Genomic DNA, 8,765 nt, shown 5'->3' with positions numbered 1-8,765 from the left:
ATGGACACAGGGAGGGGAATATCACACACTGAGGCCTATCAGGGGGTGGTATATATCCTATTAGGACATATACCTATTGCTTGCAGGGCTTAAAACCTAGATGACAGGTTGATGGGTGGGGGAAACCACCATAGTATATGTATTCCTATGTAACAAACCCACTTGTTCTGCATGTGTATCCCAGAACTTAAAGTGTAACAATAATTAAAAAAGAGATCAGGCACAATGGCTCATGCCTATAATCCCCAGTGCTTTGGGAGGCTAAGGAGGTGGATCACTATGTCAGCAGTTTGAGACCAGCCAGATCAACATAGTGAAACCCTATCTCTCTTAAAACTACAAAAATTAGTCTGGTGTGGTGGCACACACCTGTAGTTACAGCTACTTGGGAGGCTGAGGTAGGAGAATCATTTGAACCCAGGAGGTGGATGTTGCAGTGAGCTGAGACCAAGACATTGCTCTTCAGCCTGGGAGACAGAGTGAGATTCCGTCTCAAAAAAAAAGAAAGAAGGAAAGAAATGAGTTGGTCTGGTTTAAAGATGCTTTATTACTGAACCGTATGTACAAATTCTAACATGAAAATAATGAGTCACAGATTATCAACACTATTTACAATACTTTTTTTTGTTTTTTACAAAACATTTTTTACAAAATCACTTCTCTCTAAATAATATGACAGATATACACAAAAATCAAACTTTTTTATTGCACACATAAATAAATATTGACTTTAAATGACTAAGGGACATGAATTCTACAGACCATTTAGATGAGAAGGTAGAAATTTTATTATCTGCACATTACAATATAGTTAAGTAAAGGGGTAAAATAATTTCATATAGACCTCTGTTAATCACTGTGTAAATCATATAACTCACTAAAATATTCAATAGAGGTAAGATAGTCTTGAGAATCCTCTCCATACCTGACACTGAGTCTGACCATGCAAAACCATAGAAAAGAGTCAACATCTTTGCAGATCTGTTTATATCTTATAAACTTTGAAGTACATGCAGCAGATATATAGCCTTTGTGTTCTGCTTATAATGTGAAAGCTTATAAGTTTTAAGAGTGATTTGCAACAAAAAAAATGAGTAAACTTGAAAACTCACAACATAAGCAAGAGCATTATATAAATAAGTCAATATCACAAATGACATTTACAGATACATAGAGCAAAATTAGTATTTGAATCTATATGATATGGACACAAGTCAAAATTCTGTCTTTTAATCAGGTTGTTTGGTGGACATAAAATACACAGTTTAGGCCTTTGAAGTCAAGCATGATAACTTCTTAGCTGTCTCTTAGTTTTCGGTGACTTGCCCTAGTAATTTACTGGGTTTCTTGCAAAGGGCAAATTCTTATCTATTCAGTAAAGATCATTCTCTAGCAATGGTTTTCTATCAGGGTCACCATCCCATCAGGAGGCAGTTGACAATATCTGGAGACATTTTGGTTGTCTCAACCCTGGGGAGGGTGCAACTGGCATCCGGTGAGGAGAAACTGCGGATGCTACTAAAATCCTACAATGCACTGGACAACTCTTCACAACACAGAACTATCCAGCCCCAAAAGTCAATAGTCTGGAGTTGTGATGAAACTCTGTATAGAGTCTAAGGTTTTCAGGAGATAGATGTATTTTTAATCTTTGAACTTCATTTAATAAACATTATAAAAAATTACCTGCCACAAACTTTATCTTTTCTACCATATCATGTTAAAAGAGTGAAAGACTGAAAAGAGTACATGTTTGTTTACAAACATCACTCTATGGAGTTTCATGTAGAAAAACAGGGTAACACAGATAAATTCATCCAAAGGAGCAAAGGTTGTAAATAAAAATAATGTATGTAACTGCAGTGTATATCAAGTTACCTGTATTTGATGACAACATTTTTGATGAGCTCAATTTTTTTAGTAGTCAATACAATTAAAGGATGTATTTTTCTCACATTACAGAAACGTATCTAATTTCAATAATACATATTACAGAACTAGGCCTCAAAATTATGTTTGTCAAAAAACAGATTTTTATCCTTTATTAGAGCAATCACATTTTTCAAATTCAAAAAAGATAACTATATTTTTGATCATTTGAATAATAATGGAGCTTATTAAAATTCATAAGAGAAACATTTTGATTACCCATTAATAGCATTTTTCTTCTAAAAACACCAATAAAATTTAAATTATTAAATACTATATTGAAATTAGAAGCCCAAAAGAGCTGTTTTAGAATTTTTTAAGGGAGATGTAAGTTTCATAATTACCATCCTAACTAGAAATACCTGTCTAATGTCTATTATCCAGACAGAAGAAACATAATTAAATTTTATAAAGTTAAATTTATGCAATAATTATTTAAATTAGCTGGTATGTTTTAAATTACACATTTTCAGTTACCCTGGATAAAACGGTTAAACTTATTAACCCACGATAAAAATGATCTTATGAAAAATTCAAATAAACAATGCTATGTAATCTTAGTTGATTTTTCATATCAAATCAATAATTTAGTCAAAAATATATTTTATTGATTAGATTTATGCTTCGTTAGTGTTATGTGTGAATTGTGTATTTGTTACTCTACTGTTTGCAAGGAAGTTTGGTGCTAGAAATTCAGGTAAAACTGAATTATGCTGTAATTCAACAGAAATGAGTGACACTATACAAGAAAACAAGATTTAGTGTTAAACAGGCCTATTCTTCATTTTCTCCAAGCTTGTAAGGAATTGGTGTCTGTCTTCACCAATCTACTGTTTCACATTTGTCTCCAGATGCATCCGTGATTGACAGAAGTTCTTCCTGCACTAAAGTCACATAGGAGAGTACGAACCTCTGAGCAGTTCCCACTGCCTCTGGAAGTGTGCATGTCTCATGGCCGAAGTTCAATAAGCTTACACATCTATGTAATTTCAAAAAATCTTTTTGAACAGTTTAGTATTTTTCTGGAGAAGGCTTGTAATGATGAGGATGATGATGCTTAAGATGGGATCCTAAGAAGTGACAAAATATTTCAGTCACATCCCTTTAAACATATCAGATAAATGACAGAATTACCTTTCTTTGTTGGAAAACATAAGACCCAGGCAGATGTTCCTTCCTATGATCATGTCTTTCCTATTCTGAATCTGAATGTACAAACACTCTCTCCTTTTCCTGTTTTACTCTTCCTCCTTGATGCTTTCCCCTAACCATAAAACAATAACAAAAAAAGACAAACTTCTTTTTTTAAGCTCACCATTATTTAATCAAACCATAATCCTTTTGTATTTGCTCAAAGAGTCTTAAAAATTACCAAAAACTTTTGTTAAATGGAATTTCCATGAAGGAATATCAGAAAAGCATTTATCCAACAAAAATTTTAGAAGTTATCAAACTCTCCCATTGTGATAGCTTTTGTTTTCTTCAAATTATAAGCATAAATTATAAGCTCCGGTGTTCGGAACGTCTTGATGGTGGCCAGCCCCTCCCCTCCTGGGGTCAGCACTTGCACTTCCAGTCGGTAAAGAGTAGACAGTCCCAGATTGGGCACTGTTAGGACATAGTGATCCTAAGGGGACAACATAAAAGAGTATGCTCACTGACAACCTTTCAGAGACAACATGCAATGCAAAGAAAGCCTAGAACAGTTTTTCCCCCTTTGGAGAATATCATACACAGCCAAGTTTGGTTGCTTTGTAAAGGCACAGTTTAATTTATAGACTATTTCTCATTTGTGGGGGTTCTCTGCCATACGGTTTCTTAGCACCTCACTCAATTCTTGGCAGCCTAAGACACTTGGCAGAGTTAAAATATGCTGAGGTGCCAGTTCTCAGGGCTCACCCCTGGGATTTTATTTATTTTTTTTTTAATTTCTTAATATAAGACTTTCCCATGGTTTAAAGTCTTCAGTTGCACATCTTCTGATATGAATTCTTGATAATCCAAATTTCAGTGAATGAGCCAACTGTTTTTCTTAAAACACAGTATCTGTCAATACCCATAACTGAAAATGTTTATTTTTATGCCAACAAATTCTTCTCAAAACTCAATAAAACCTAGCACATTTATAGAATAACTACTCCCTAATTCCGTGGAATTTTCCTTCTGATATTTAAGTTGTGTTTTCTTTCTCCCATTTTGGATTTTGTAGTGGCATTTGGCTATTCTAAGGTCATTTTCAGAAAGGGTAAAATCCCACACATGATTTTTTTTTTTTCTTTTAAGTCAAGGAACTAAGTGACCAGGAAGACAGGCCAACTCATTACAGGCTGAAGCCAAATTAAAAGGTGGGAGGAAGAAAGAAAAACAACAAGCTTCTTTTGGCCATTTCACCCCAATTCAACACTTCAAACAGGGCATGTCCACTTGGACCAGAGAGACATGAGGTTAACAAAGATAGAAGAAAATGGCTCAATCACTTGCATACAAGATAAGATAAGGTCTTCTCATGAGTTGACTATAGCCATCAAACTTTATCTAGATGGCAACTTATGCTACTTCTTAGCTATGCAGTCACATTTGTGATGTGTTAATGCTTGCAAAAGATACACTCAGAAGATGAGAATGCAGAAATAAGACTCAACAGTACACACACAGAATGACAGAGGTTGCTATCTCTGAAAGTCATTAAAAAGGAGCAGTAGATCCCAATGACATGGACATAGTACAAGAGGTAGGATACAGAAAGCAGGATCTGGGACTGTGAAATAATGCTGTTGGGTAGACTGTTCTTTCTGCTTTCGGTAGTGACCTCAGCCCAAGTCACTTGAAACCCAGTCATGGACGGGTAGAGATTGGCCTTGGCCATCTTCCAAGAAAAGTGGCTGGTGATGTTCACATCCTGGACAATAAATGATGCAAAAAGTTCTCAGACTTTGCTACTGCCTTAGAAAGAACACGGCATGCAGCAAAGCAAGAAGGAAAATGAGGGTTAGGTGACTGGAGAAAGTGGGCACAAGAGATCAACTATATATTCATTGCAGGAATGAAAACTGAGACTTAAGTGATTCACTTGAGTGAGGAGTGGAAGTGGCTACAGGTTACACAGCATTGAATGTTCACAGGAGACAGAGAGTGGCCTCCAGAGCACTGGTGCTTCATCCAGATGCTGACAGGAGATGGGGTGGACCCAGCTCTGCAGCCAGTTGGCAAAAACAGTGAACAGGAGACAAGCAATCAGGACAACGTAAGCCCAGCGCAAACCCAAACCAAGGCAGTCATGTCTCTTTGGAAGTCTGAATTACTTTACTTTAGAATAAATATGCACTTTATGTGGGACTATACTGGAATCCAAGGTTAGCTATTAAGGATTCTGTTTCACAGATACTTCAAGATTGCTTTCATGTTGCAGACATCAGCACAGTAGGTGAATTAGCAGATGCTCCATTATAGCATAAAAAATTATAATAATTGGATCTAAAGTTTTAAAAATAAATACAAACAAGTTCTAAGCCCCTAGAAGGATAATTTTTCAGGATTTGAATTTCTACCAGGAATATTACATCTGCTCAGCAAATAGTTCTTTTCAGCCCCACAGGTGACCTTTGAGGAAGGTGGGCTTCAGCAAGCAACTCCAGCAGCCTCAGTAAGCCTCATTCCTTTTATCTGAAAATAAGGATACTAATTCAACCAATGCAATAGGTTTGGTGTAACTTAAATCAGTTCATGTACTGGTTTTCTACAGCTGCTGTGACAAATTACCATGAGTGTAGTTGCTTAAAACAATACGTCTTAGCCCCTGACTCCTTACCATTTAACCTCTTTCTTTTATTTATATTTATATTTTATTATAACATTATGGCAGAAAACAGTAACACCACTCCAAAAAGGGAAAAATTACCTTGCTAAAAATATTTTTTAACAGAAAAACTTACATATAAACTAATTCTATGTCTATAGAGCTAAGAATATAACTTTACAATATAGGCTATAGGCTAAGAATATAACTTTACGATAATGTCAAAAGATGACACGTCCTGTGATAAGAGGTGTGTAGCTCTGTTTCTTCTATATTTGTTTTATATTTATATTTCTTTTATATTTGACTAAGTTACACTTATCCATTTCTGTTTTGTATTTATCAATTCTTGATGTATACGTATAAAATGTGTAGATGGATTACTGGGCACAGTGACTCATGCCAGAACCTAGCTACTCAAGAAACTGAGATGGTAGGATTGCTTAAACTCAGCAGTTTATGACCAGCCTGGACAACATAGTATGACCTTGCATTTTTGTGTGTGTTTTTAAAAATTTATTTTAAGAGAGGAAAAAAAGGTACAGATGGAATCTCTCTGTCTGGTATTCATTGGATGACAGGTAGGGTGTCTTGCTAGAAAGCAGCAGGGCTGATGGGAAAAACATGAGAAAAGAATTGAAATCAATGTCTAAGCTAATTCTCTATGTTAAAAAAAAAAAGGGAAAAGAAAGTCAGAAAGCCTAAAACAATTGTTTATCCTATTATTACACAGTAAAAATGAACTAATATCAATGAAGTAATACAATTACTAACAAAATTAGCTAAGTGAAATTTTTAAAAATAATGTGTATTCTAAATAATGCAATGTTGAAAATATTTATTTTCTCCCAGAACATTCACTATTATAACCCAGCTACTATAGTATTAAGTAGAGAAAGGTAATATTTGATGTTTACTTCATTTATCTATGAAACTACATGCTACATCCTAATAACTGAACTGTCTCTGGGAAATTTTGAGGAAAATAAAAGATTTTTGCTTTTAGGTTCCTGACTCTAAGTCCAAAAACAATATTTTGCACAGCATCATTTTTATAAAATGTGACATAAGAACCCATTTCTGTTTATAATTGAGTTTTGATTAATGAACAAGATTCTTTTTTTTTTTTTTCTTTCTGAGATAGAGTCTTACTGTGTTGCCCAGACTGCAGAGAAGTGGTACAGTCTTGGCTCACTGAAACCTCTGTTCCCCGGGTTTAAGCAATTCTCCTGCCTCCACCTTCTGAGTAAGTGGGATTACACGTGCTCACCTCCACACTCGGCTAATTTTTGTATTTTTAGTAGATTTGGGGTTTCATCATGTTGACCAGATTGGTCTCGAACTCCTGACCTCGTGATCCACCCACCTCGGTCTCCCAAAGTGCAGGGATTAGAAGCGTAAGCCACTGCACATGACCCTGAACAAGATTTTTTTTCTTTCCTTATTTGCTAAAAATATTCAATCCTTTTAGGTTTTGAACTCAGTGTGTCCACAATTAGACATAAATTATAATTCAAAACTATTCAGCTACTTGAGTCAAGTAGACTTTAGATGGGTCCACTGAGTCGCATAGAGAGCAGAAAATTTCTCATTTTACAAAGTAAAGGAGTCCAGAAAATACAGCCAACATCTCCTTTCCCATGACAGAAACTGTGCTGATATTCACATTACATACAGCACTCCAAAGCTAGTAATACTGTGAGTCCAATTCAAAGGTCTCCTTTCCTACATGTGTGATAATTACGAATAAGAACATGTTTTATGAATGTCTGGGGAAACTTTGGTTTGGGATTCTGTAGATCATGTGGTGAGTACATAGACGATTTCTGGAAGGAAGAAAAATGTGGAATAAGTTTGAAACATACTTTCCTCTTCACTGTTCTTTGGACTTCCCAAAGCTTTCTGCCACCTCCTTCTATCATGTGTTCAACATCATGAGCCCTGCTACAATTTATATGTTCATCTGGCTTTCAAATTTAAAATAGCAAGGGAAATTGGAATAGATAAAATTTAAGAAAAAGGACTTTTTGGAAAAATACGAAACTCTACTTAGAGCATGAGCTGTTCTCAGCTCCTAATAGTAAGTGGGTGTGTGATCCAATGGAAATCAACTAACATTTGCAGATCCCCTTACAGTATAGTCAGTGGATTGACCATAGCTCCAGTCAAATCCACAATACTATCACACAGCTACCTCCTGAGCTACAAAGTATGTATTTCTGACTGCTTATAACATTTTCTGGCTATCATGCAGTTATCTCAAATTCAACACACCAAAACTAAATTCTCCATAGCATGGAGACATATCCCAGGAAACATATCATAATTCTACTGCTCACAGTCTTTGTTAATTGAAGTACTGTTAGTCATTCAAGCTAGAAGGTAAACACTCCATTTAGATCCATTTCTCTTTTTCCCTTCAGCCAGATCTTAATATCAAAGTGGCCATACATCCTGGCTTTCCTGGGAGAGTTACAGTCTGTTGGTGGGGAATAATATTTACAAAGTCCTTCTTTTATTCTCAAATAAATCCCAGTTCAGACAATAATTTATGTGGCCACTTGTGTAATACTCTTACATAACTCAACAACATTCCTCCTACTACTGCTGTCTTTAATTCAGGATCTGATTATTTCTTGTCTTGGCTACTGAAATCAACCGACATGCTCTCTCTGAACTTTTCCAGTCCATATTCCTTGCACACCTGCTTTTGCTAACATCTCCAAGTCTTACTCAGAACTTCCCCTGCTATTTCACATCCCTCTCCTACATGAGAACAAATCCAAGCTTCCTGGCATAACATATAAGCTTCTCCATCACTCGACATTGATCTGTCTCTCCAGCCTCACACAGTCACTTTCTCAGCCTCACCAATACTTGACATTCCTGATCTTTCTCCCAGTTTCACCTCTTCATTTACTGGGTCACAAGTGTTCATCTTCCCTTGCCAAAAAAAGTAATACAGCCTTTAAAATGTCCCTTAAACTTTACCTCCTCTGTGAAAATTCCTCTGCACACAACATCAAAATCTCTCTGCTCT

General features: G+C 35.8%; 1 protein-coding gene across 2 annotated transcripts in view; it reads right to left on the bottom strand.

Moving 5' to 3' along the window:
* Positions 1-527: 527 nt before the first annotated feature.
* Positions 528-8,765, bottom strand: part of LOC141409515 (thymosin beta-4-like) — a 211,121-nt gene continuing 202,883 nt past the window's right edge. Inside the window, exon 10 of one of the 2 annotated variants that reach the window (XR_012430472.1) lies at positions 528-2,999. The gene's annotated coding sequence lies outside the window, so the exon portion shown is untranslated. Of the gene's footprint in view, positions 3,557-8,765 lie in introns of both variants that reach the window. The other variant, XR_012430476.1, reaches the window with a different exon arrangement.

This window comes from Macaca fascicularis, chromosome Y (genome assembly GCF_037993035.2).
Source record: "Macaca fascicularis isolate 582-1 chromosome Y, T2T-MFA8v1.1".
NCBI lineage: Eukaryota > Metazoa > Chordata > Mammalia > Primates > Cercopithecidae > Macaca > Macaca fascicularis.
The sequence above is the reverse complement of the archived record's forward strand: the minus strand, read 5'-3'. Positions and strand labels throughout refer to the sequence as shown.